This window comes from Gordionus sp. m RMFG-2023, chromosome 1, assembly GCF_954871325.1.
Source record: "Gordionus sp. m RMFG-2023 chromosome 1, tfGorSpeb1-WG-v2, whole genome shotgun sequence".
NCBI classification, from domain to species: Eukaryota; Metazoa; Nematomorpha; class Gordioida; order Chordodea; family Parachordodidae; genus Gordionus; species Gordionus sp. m RMFG-2023.
The window spans coordinates 14,377,703-14,389,825 of record NC_088775.1 but is presented as its reverse complement, the minus strand read 5'-3'; the positions used below and the strand labels follow the sequence as shown (position 1 = coordinate 14,389,825).

Here is a 12,123-nt window from a genome sequence, read left to right as displayed (position 1 = left end):
TTTTAACACTAACGATTTTATTAATATAATATTTGTTACAGACCAAGGCAAAAATATTATAAAAGCATTGGAGTTAAATGAACGATTAAATTGTTCTTGTCATATATTAAATACAATTTTAAGAAAACTTCAAATATTTGGAAAGTAATGCCCCATTAATAAAATCAACAATAGATAATACTAAAATATTAGTGGGGCATTTAAAACAAAGTAATAAATGCCAGCATTTGAAAGCCCTTTATCAAGATATAGAAGTCCGCTGTATCTCTAAATACAATATGCTCAATTTTGTTTATTCTCAAAATGAAGAAATTATAAAAGTTCTTCAAGAACATGGGGGATCGGAAATGTATTATATTATAGACTTTACGATCCTTCAGGATCTAGTCAAAATTTTTGAGAATTTTAACAGAGCTATTGTTGAGTTACAGTCGGACTCTTGTACTCTTTTTAAAATGATAATTTGGTATTATAAACTTCTTGAAGTTTGTAATACCTTTCAAAGCGAAAAGGAGAAATAAATTTGATTTTACTTAATATAAAGTATTTTTTAATTGAAAAATTTGTTTTACACAAGTATCATTTTATTTCTCTTTTTCTCTGTCCCAAATTCAAGCAATTACGTATGTTGTCAGGGACAGATCGCAAGATAACGGAAAACTATATAAAAGATTATATTAAATTACAAGAGGCTCAGGAAGTAAATGAAATACCATCGACCAGTCAAATTACGACTTTGTTAAACAAACTGAATCGTTTTATGACAAATGGGGCGTTGGTAATTCTGGTAATATGTCAATACCCGATGATGAATATTATAATTACATAAATAAAAAAATAGATGAAATATTTAAGGTGGATAATTTGTTAGAGTGGTGGGCGGCTCATCAAAGCGAATTTCCAATTTTAGCAAAATTGGCAAAACGGGTATTGGCAATTCCTGCTTCAAGTGCAAGCTGTGAGCGGAATTTTTCCACTACTGGGAGAATTCTTGAATAAAGAAGAAGTAATCTTCAACCTGAAAAGGTAGATATGCTTCTCTTTCTTCATGATAATTTGTGAATTTTTAATATCTTTCTTGAGTATAGGGTTTCGTCAATCATGCTGGTTTTTTACTTTGCAAACTGTCAAATATTTATTGCATTAATTACATTTTACCTTGAGTCATGAAAGTTTTTAATCCAACATTTTTCATTATTTTTTTTTACAATATTATATAATGCAATTATCTTCTTTTGTTAAAAATTTATATTATAAAATAAATTATATTAATATTGTGCAATTAGATTATATTTTCAAAATACTATTTATTATACATGCATTTTTTTAAATGCGATTTATTTTTATTTTATAAATTAAATAGTAAATTAAATACAATATATTATATTCTCAAAATATTTTCCATTTTTATAAATTAAATATTAGTTTTATTTTTTTTAAATGCAATATAAAATATAGTATATGCTCAAAATATTATTACCATTTTTATGAATATTAGTTTTATTTTTATAAATGCAATATAAAATATAGTATATGCTCTAAATATACATTTTTATAAATAACAGTTTTATAATTTTTATAAATTCAATATAATATTCTCAAAATATTAGCTTTTTACATGTATTTTTTGAAAAATATGAAAATACCTCATAGGTAGTGTGGTTAATTAGCTGGTTTTACACGACCACGACTCTGGTTTTTGGTTAAAAAAATGAACCAAAACCAAAGCAACCAAATTGGTCGACCAAATCCATAGACTCGAGCACCGACCCAAGCACAGACCCGAACATCGACCCGAGCAATGACTCAAGCATTGACCCGAGCATCGACCCAAGCACAGACCCGAGCACCAACCCAAATCAACTTATAATAATTTATTGTTAATGTTTTGCTCAATTTTATGCATAGAGGACGAATATTTCAGCAATAGTCTTTTTTAAAAAATTGTATACTTATATTCAAAATTAAAAATTAGAGGACGAGTAATTCAATTTCATATTAATTAAATAATTGATATGGAATTCGAAATAATTACCTTCTAAGACCGGGAAAAATTTATTAGAGGAATTTATCGATTTTTAGATATTTATAATTCATATATCAACGAAAAATGAGGATAATTTATGTTGATTTAATTCTTGCACTAAAGTTGTAAAAATTGGCTAAGGCTCAAACAGATTAGATATGCTGGCTCAGGAGTTGACTCTAGTTTTAATTTTAAGCTGAAATGCATTTATTTGTTGTTTAACTCTAATTCGATAATGGATATTACAAATTAATGTATAGCCTAAAATTGCCTTCCCATCAAAATATTTTTACATTTATCCAAAATATCCCTCTAGCGAGTAGTTCTAGCTGATCTTTTCTCACATATATCGATGGGATCCTTCAGTGCACTACGAAGTAACCACATTACGAAATAAATTTGACAAATATACTTTAGACGATATTTTAATCTTAAAACTTAATATAAATTTGTTAAACAACGTTATCTTTTTTGATATTCATTTTATTAATATTTGTGAATAATTTTATATTTGTCATAGAATAAATAAAATAATTTTAATAAATTGTTACGACTTTTGATAGTTTTGAGGGAATTTTTACGGGTAATTAAATTAAAAGTAAATAAAATATAGATTTAATCACTTGATAAACTATGATATTTTTTAAAATTCTATATTTTGATAAATTTGCTTAATCTATTTTTATAACACTTATTTTTTATGGATAAAAATCACCCCGGTCCGGTCTCGCGTCTTAGATTGAAACAATCTAAGTTTTATATGATCAGATTAGCTTCTTCTTACAATTATTCCACACATAGCCCTTATAAAAACAAATTTCCAAACTTTTTAAATCGTCTAAAATTAATTAAAAACAAATAGGATGTACACACCATAAACTAGGTTTTGAAGATGATTTTTGAATACTTTTTATCAGAGTAGGCAATTCGGTCAATTGACCGTTCAATTTAAGTCAATTGACGGGAGGAGTATTTGACCTGGTTAAATACGGTCAAATACTCCAAAATATTTTAAGTGATAAAATTAATTTCAAAAGTATAAACGTCATGTTTAATAGTTAATTAAGGCAGTAATTTCTATAAGAAACAATCAATACCCACCTAAAGTTAATGGAATAAACTATGCCCACCATGCCCATTAAGGGACTAATAATTCCTAGTTATACTTTAAAGAAATAACTGTCATTATTTTGAGTCATAAATTCTATATTATTCACTGTAAGTTTCCTCATTATTTTCAATTTCATTATTTAAGCTAGCATTTTAATTATTTCAGCAGATATAATTTTGATCTGTAAATATATTTGGGTTTAAAGGATATATGCCACAAGCTAAGAATCCGTTTAATATATTATTTGGTGTTACTGTAAATATATATTTTAACCGTTTTACCCATAACAGCTTTACCCCAAGGTGACATATATTATAAACATCGATATTGCGTGACTTCTAGTATAGCTAGAGATGTCAGATAAATTTTATTTTATAACAAATACATTAAGGAACATGTGTGCCAAATTTTGAATCCTGAGGATATGTATATTTTAGTAAAAGCAAAATATACTAGAGAATGATTTTTATATTTTTTGGGTAAAAAACAGTTTTTTGATAAAATAGATAAAACCAGGTAAGTTTTTTAAAAGATGAACATAGGTAAGAAATTAGATATAAAAATACATCTTCACACCAAATTTAAAATCTTTGTGCTCAAGGGTTAAAAATCGCGTTAACATTTTTACCCCGTCAATCGCTTTACCCCGGTCTCCCCTACATAGAGAATTTTTTTAAGAGATATATAATATCTCATGATATTTATTGCATCAAACTTTAAAATTTATTTATTAAATTCCTAGAATAAAATATAATTAAAAAATATATATAATATTAAAAGTATGTATTATAATTTTGTTCTTAAAAATACCCCTCCCCCTCCTTCCTTGATTTAATAATTTTTAAAAAAAAAATTTTTTCTCTATCAATGAAAAAAATAACAATTCTATTTTTTGAATCCTTTTGCCGAAAAAAATTTCAGTTTTATTTTTTTAAATAACTTTCATTTTTTACTTATTTTTTGTTTTTTCCATAATAGCATAACTAACTTCCAATTCTATTCCCCTCTCTTTTTTTCCCCCAAAAATTAATTCCATAATAAAAATATTTATTTTTTGAAATAATTTCATTCCCAAGTCAAAATTAAATATAAACCCTCTCCCTCCCTCTTTTCTTTACTTGAGTAATAATTATTTATATCCTTAAAATAATAAATCAAAAAAAATATATAATTATAATTTTTTAGCTAACTCTTATGAATATGGATTTTTTTTTATAAAAAATAGGGGGTAATTATTAGTTCTTTCTTTCCTTTTCTTTTTCTAAATTCAATCTGGGTAAAGTATTTAAAAGTGAGAAAATTTATAAATTTATTTTGATAAAAAAAATTAAACAATTTTTACTTCCTCTATATATTTAAACCTAATTTTCTACACTCTTCTGGACGATTATTCGATTTTATTTTCCTATACGTAAGTTTTGATACCTTATTTTCTTCTAATATTATTATATTAATATTATTATATGGTGCATATAAGTCAAATCTACATTACCTTTTCATCTCTATTTTTATTTCCCATGGGCGTTTAAGTAAGGAGTATTGCCTCTTGCGCGCACAGTTAACCGCGGCCTTCCCAAAAAACGTGGATGGTCCTCTTAATTATTTAAGTATTTCCCATCTTCTATCCCAGTTAGATGGGTTTTTCATGAGAGAACCAAGCGTTGCTCTGTTGTATATATATTTCTGATATATATGACGTTTTAGGGCTAGTGCGCTTAATATCACGTAAATTATATTAAAAAAATTTTTTTTTTTAGATTTTCTTAGCTGAATTTGCACAATCGACACCAGAAACCTCCTTTAATAATTCCTCTATCGTTAGATATAAAGGGGAGTTTTGTTGAGACTCCCACCAAAAATCATAAGAAGTGTATTCATTGCTCAAAAAAGTACAAAAATACAACTTCCACAAGTAATATTTTATTCCTATAAATTATATTTTTGTTAATTTTTAGCAAATTTAAAAAGACAGTTGGGATTATCTCATCCTAATATAATATCAGAAACATCTATCACAACCCCTGATGTTATGCCGGGAATAAGAAATCAAGAAAATTTAAAATTAAATATGCTGATATTAAAATATCTCATCCTAACAAATATTTCATTTAGAACTATAGAACATAACAGTTTTAAAGAGATGATTCATTATTGTAACAAAGGCTTTAAAATTTGGACGAGACAAACACTAAAGAAAAAACTTTGTACATTATATGAATCGTCTAAAAAAATAATAATTAAAAAATTAACTGATATAAATAGACTAGCAATCACTACAGATTGCTAGTCTAGCCCAGATTCCATAACCTACTGCGCTGTAACTATTCATTACATCAGTAGTGAATGGACACTAACAAATTTATTACTAACCATAGTTTCTTTCCCACATCCCCATACAGGACAGCAAATTTCCGATTTGCTGTTCAATTGTTTTAATGACTTTGAAATAACGGCTAAAATAATATCAATTACACATGACAATGCCAAAAATATTGTTAGTGGTGTTAATATGATGAAAGAGGAGTTCAAACTTCTTTACAAAAAAGACTTGTACAACCATCGTTGTCTAGCCCATGTTATAAATTTAATTGTACAAGAAGGACTAGAGTTTTTATCAAATAAATTGGAGATAATTCATACCCTAGTCAACAAGCTTCATACCTCCCCTAAATTAATGGAAAAGTGTGTCAAAATAAGTGGAGGTACCAAAATTCCTTTGGACGTTGCTACACGTTGGAACAGCACATATCTAATGATAGCTGCTGTAAATAAGGTAATATTTTTACAAAGTATTAAATTTTATACATTAATATATTTATTTAATACAGAATATCGAAGCAATTGTTGAACTAGGACAAACATCTTTAGGGAAAAATAAGTTTTTCATTAATAAGGAATTACGCCAATTATTAACCGATCTGGAAATATTTTTGTCTCCTTTTTACAAAATAACTTGTGAAATTAGTTCAATCCCCAACTATTGGGATGGCGATCTTATTTTTAAATTTTATTCACGAAAATTTAATAAACGCTACAAAAAATAATAATGGAATAATATATAATGCAGCATCTAAAATGTTGATTAAATGTGATGACTATTTGGCGAAAATGTATCATTTCGCCAATTATGCCGGGTCTTTTTTAGACCCAAGAATAAAAAAATCCTTAATTCCAATAATATTGATTTCCAAAAGGATTATTTTGAAGATTTTAAAAATGTATTTAAAACTTATTCAACCTCTGGGACAAGTTATCAATATGTCGATGAATTGATATTATTTTAGGCGTTATTTCAAAGTCATTAAAACAATTGAACAGCAAATCGGAAATTTGCTGTCCTGTATGGGGATGTGGGAAAGAAACTATGGTTAGTAATAAATTTGTTAGTGTCCATTCACTACTGATGTAATGAATAGTTACAGCGCAGTAGGTTATGGAATCTGGGCTAGACTAGCAATCTGTAGTGATTGCTAGTCTATTTATATCAGTTAATTTTTTAATTATTATTTTTTTAGACGATTCATATAATGTACAAAGTTTTTTCTTTAGTGTTTGTCTCGTCCAAATTTTAAAGCCTTTGTTACAATAATGAATCATCTCTTTAAAACTGTTATGTTCTATAGTTCTAAATGAAATATTTGTTAGGATGAGATATTTTAATATCAGCATATTTAATTTTAAATTTTCTTGATTTCTTATTCCCGGCATAACATCAGGGGTTGTGATAGATGTTTCTGATATTATATTAGGATGAGATAATCACAAGTGTCTTTTTAAATTTGCTAAAAATTAACAAATATAATTTATAGGAATAAAATATTACTTGTGGAAGTTGTATTTTTGTACTTTTTTGAGCAATGAATACACTTCTTATAATTTTTGGTGGGAGTCTTAACAAAACTCCCCTTTATATCTAACGATAGAGGAATTATTAAAGGAGGTTTCGGGTGTCGATTGTGTAATCAGCTAAGAAATCTAGTCCAATATTTTCGAGTTCGATATCTATCTAAAAAAAAAAATTTTTTTAATATAATTTACGTGATATTAAGCGCACTAGCCCTAAAACGTCATATATATCAGAAATATATATACAACAGAGCAACGCTTGGTTCTCTCATGAAAAACCCATCTAATTGGGATAGAAGATGGGAAATACTTAAATAATTAAGAGGACCATCCACGTTTTTTGGGAAGGCCGCGGTTACCTGTGCGCGTAAGAGGCAAAACCCCTTACTCAAACGCCCATGGGAAATAAAAATAGAGATGAAAAGGTAATGTAGATTTGACTTATATGCACCATATAATAATAAGAAAATAAGGTATCAAAACTTACGTATAGGAAAATAAAATCGAATAATCGTCCAGAAGAGTGTAGAAAATTAGGTTTAAATATATAGAGGAAGTAAAAATTGTTTAATTTTTTTTATCAAAATAAATTTATAAATTTTCTCACTTTTAAATACTTTACCCAGATTGAATTTAGAAAAGAAAAGGAAAGTAAGAACTAATAATTACCCCCTATTTTTTATAAAAAAATCATATTAATAGAGTTAGCTAAAAAATCATATATTTTTTTTTAATTTATTATTTTTTTTATTTTACTATAAAACAGGGATATAAATAATTATTACTAAAATAAAGAAAAGAAAAGAGGGAGGGAGGGAGAGGGTTTTTAATTTTGACTTGGGAATGAAATTATTGTAACAAAAAATGAATATTTTTATTATGGAATTAATTTTTGGGGGAAAAAAAGAGAGGGGAATAGAATTGGAAGTTAGTTATGCTATTATGGAAAAAACAAAAAATAAGTAAAAAATGAAAGTTATTTAAAAAAATAAAACTGAAATTTTTTTCGGCAAAAGGATTCAAAAAATAGAATTGTTATTTTTTTCATTGATAGAGAAAAAATTTTTTTTTTTAAAATTATTAAATCAAGGAAGGAGGGGGAGGGGTATTTTTAAGAACAAAATTATAATACCTACTTTTAATATTATATATATTTTTTAATTATATTTTATTCTAGGAATTTAATAAATAAATTTTAAAGTTTGATGCAATAAATATCATGAGATATTAAATATCTCTTAAAAAAATTTCTCTATGTAGGGGAGACCGGGGTAAAGCGATTGACGGGGTAAAGCGATTGACGGGGTAAAAATGTTAACGCGAATAATTTTTAACCCTTGAGCACAAAGATTTTAAATTTGGTGTGAAGATGTATTTTTATATCTAATTTCTTACCTATGTTCATCTTTTAAAAAACTTACCTGGTTTTATCTATTTTATCAAAAAACTGTTTTTTACCCAAAAAATATAAAAATCATTCTCTAGTATATTTTGCTTTTACTAAAATATACATATCCTCAGGATTCAAAATTTGGCACACATGTTCCTTAATGTATTTGTTATAAAATAAAATTGACATCTATAGCTATACTAGAAGTCACGCAATATCGATGTTTATAATATATGTCACCTTGGGGTAAAGCTGTTATGGGTAAAACGGTTAAAATATATATTTACAGTAACACCAAATAATATATTAAACGGATTCTTAGCTTGTGGCATATATCCTTTAAACCCAAATATATTTACACATCAAGATTATATCTGCTGAAATAATTAAAATGCTAGCTTAAATATTGAAATTGAAAATAATGAGGAAAATCTTATAGTGAATAATATAGAATATGACTCAAAATAATGACAGTTATTTCTTTAAAGTATAACTAGGAATTATTAGTCCTTTAATGGGCATAGTTTATTCCATTAACTTTAGGTGGGAATTGATTGTTTCTTAAAATTAATTTTATCACTTAAAATATTTTGGAATATTTGACCGTATTTAACCAGGTCAAATACTCCTCCCGTCAATTGACTTAAATTGAACGGTCAATTGACCGAATTGCCAACTCTGATAAAAAGTATTCAAAAATCATCTTCAAAACCTAGTTCATGGTGTGTACATCCTATCTGTTTTTAATTAATTTTAGACGATTTAAAAAGTTTGGAAATTTGTTTTTATAAGGGCTATGTGTGGAATAATTGTAAGCAGAAGCTAATCTGATCATATAAAACTTAGATTGTTTCAATCTAATACGGGAGACTGGACCGGGGTTATTTTTATCCATAAAAAATAAGTGTTATAAAAATAGATTAAGCAAATTTATCAAAATATAGAATTTTAAAAAATATCATGGTTTGTCAAGTGATTAAATCTATATTTTATTTACTTTTAATTTAATTACCCATAAAAATTTTCTCAAAACTATCAAAAGTCGTAACAATTTCATTAAAATTATTTTATTTATTCTTATGACAAATATAAAATTATTCACAAATATTAATAAAATGAATATCAAAAAAGATAACGTTGTTTAACAAATTTATATTAAGTTTAAATATTTTGATGGGAAGGCAATTTTAGGCTATACATTAATTTGTAATATCCATTATCGAATTAGAGTTAAACAACAAATAAATGCATTTCAGCTTAAAATTAAAACGAGTCAACTCCTGAGGTGACTAATGTCAACTCCTGAGCCAGCATATCTAATCTGTTTGAGCCTTAGCCAATTTTTACAACTTTAGGGCAAGAATTAAATCAACATAAATTATCCTCATTTTTCGTTGATATATGAATTATAAATATCTAAAAATCGATAAATTCCTATAATAAATTTTTACCGGTCTTAGAAGGTAATTATTTCGAATTCCATATCAATTATTTAATTAATATGAAATTGAATTACTCGCCATCTAATTTTTAATTTTGAATATAAGTATAAAATTTTTTAAAAGACTATTATTGAAATATTCGTCCTCTATGCATAAAATTGAGCAAAACATTAACAATAAATTATTATAAGTTGATTTGGGTTGGTGCTCGGGTCGATGCTCGGTCTGTGCTTGGGTTGATGCTCGGGTCTGTGCTCGGGTCAGTGCTTGTGTCGATGCTTGGGTCAGTGCTTGGGTCTGTGCTTGAGTCGATGCTTGGGTCGGTGCTTGGGTTGGTGCTCGGGTCAGTGCTTGGATCGGTGCTTGGGTCGATGCTCGAATTGGTGCTCGGGTCGATGCTCGGGTCTATGGATTTGGTCGACCAGGCCGACCAATTTGGTTGTTTTGTTTTGGTTCATTTTTTCAACCAAAAACCCAACCAAAAATCATGCTAATTCGACCCAACCAAGCAATTTAACAACACTACTCATAGGTTAATTTTTGTATATACCAGGTCTAATATAATTTTAAAAAATTCCGAGCTTAAATTTTTAAATCTGGGCCGTGCCGTTAAAAATTTTTTAAAAAATATCCGGGCCGGGCCTAAAAAATTTAAAACCGGGCCGGGCCGTACAAATGGTTCCTCTGCAGGTCTCTAATATATACGTATATAGAAATCATTTGGATCAGCTTTAAATTATAAGGCATTAATTGATTCCTATTTTTGCGCAGATCTGACACTGATTTTTACTTGCCTATTTGCCATTGGCAATTTCACTCTATCACATTTTTTATTTACGTGATACGTGATATTAAGCGCAATAGCCCTAAACGTCGTACATATAGCAAAAGTTATATATACAACAGAGCAAAGTTTGGTTCTCTTATGAAAAAACCCATTAAACTGGGATAAAAAATGGGAAAATAATTCAGAGGACCATCCACGATTTTTGGTCAGGCCGCAGTTACCTGTGCGTGTAAGTGGCAAAGCCACTCACTTAAACACCCATGGGAAAAAGGTACAGATAAAAGCCCATGCCCGATTAAGTAAGTTTTGATTATATAAGGGTCATATTGGCAATGTTACAATTTACAATTTAAGTCTTAGGAGTAACTGGGAAATAGAATATACATAGATTATATAAAATTTAAGCTCAAATTATCATTCCGGTTCATATAGAATTGGCTACAAAATTAAAGGTATTTTGAACATTTAATATACTAATTTTTATAAAAACAAAACTTGAAACTATGCCTGTGTTAAAGTATATGTTTTATAAATTGTTATTATATTACACAATTCTAATTGTTTATTATTATAATTTTTTTATTATTTAACTCATTTTGACTTAAATGTTTGATGTTTTATAATAAAAAAGGTTAAATAAAATTTATAAAATAAATAGATACCTTTTGGATAATAGACAAATTTCGATCAGCAATTTCAACATTTAAAGTTTTCAAAATTCGTATATATAAATTTAGGATAAATTTAGCTGGATAACTATTATTATAGCTTGATATATAAGGACTGATTATTATATAAAGATTATCTAAAATATTTGATTGCTCTAATATATAATCATTTAAGAAGAAAGTTGTAAATAATTGAGCAAATTTGTTTAAAATGTAAAATTTTTCTGCAACATTTTTGTCCACATTTTTATTATCCATATAAAACTGCATCCAATCATAAATAAACTTTCTAATAGATTCTTTTTTTGCAGAATCCAAATCAGAAAAACTATAATAATATTAATAAGTTAAACATAATCATAATCCTACTTTTTTGATATAATGGTCTCAATTATATTTAGATAGAGGAACAATGACTGATCATCTCTATAATATAATTAATTTTATTTAAAAATATTTAAAATCTTACAAATTATAATTAAAAATTGATTGAAAGCATATATTAAGTGCATTAGAATCATTTTTTAGGCTTTCAAAATATTTCAAAGTCTAAAATAAAATATAAAATTTTAAAGATTTGATCTATAATACCTCTAAACTATTCATGTTTTAAAATAGGAATCACAATGTGATTTTATGAACGTATGTTTTAAATAAACGTTTTTTATTGAAAATATTTACAAGACGGTCACAGTCAATCATTTTAGATATTTATTATCAATTTATAATTTAGTAAGATTTGTTGATTTTACTCAAACATGTCTTTTATGCATGTCTTCTTAAAATAATATTTGAACAAATATTTTTAGAGCATTTAGAAGGGTATATAAATCAATGATATATATTTTTTAAT

The 12,123-nt window shown here is 26.9% G+C and overlaps 1 protein-coding gene and 1 long non-coding RNA gene across 2 annotated transcripts in view; both read right to left on the bottom strand.

Annotated features, from left to right (window-relative positions):
* LOC135931472 (exportin-T-like) overlaps positions 1–11,406 on the bottom strand; it is a 40,951-nt gene extending 29,545 nt beyond the window's left edge. The window contains exon 1 of the mRNA XM_065468603.1: positions 11,265–11,406. The gene's annotated coding sequence lies outside the window, so the exon portion shown is untranslated. The remainder of the gene's footprint in view (positions 1–11,264) is intronic.
* A 128-nt stretch (positions 11,407–11,534) lies between these two features.
* On the bottom strand, positions 11,535–11,783 carry LOC135931619 (uncharacterized). The gene is made up of 3 exons (XR_010573106.1): positions 11,740–11,783; positions 11,640–11,696; positions 11,535–11,598 (listed from the first exon to the last, which is right to left on the bottom strand). It is a non-coding gene; the product is annotated as an uncharacterized LOC135931619 (long non-coding RNA).
* Positions 11,784–12,123: the final 340 nt, after the last annotated feature.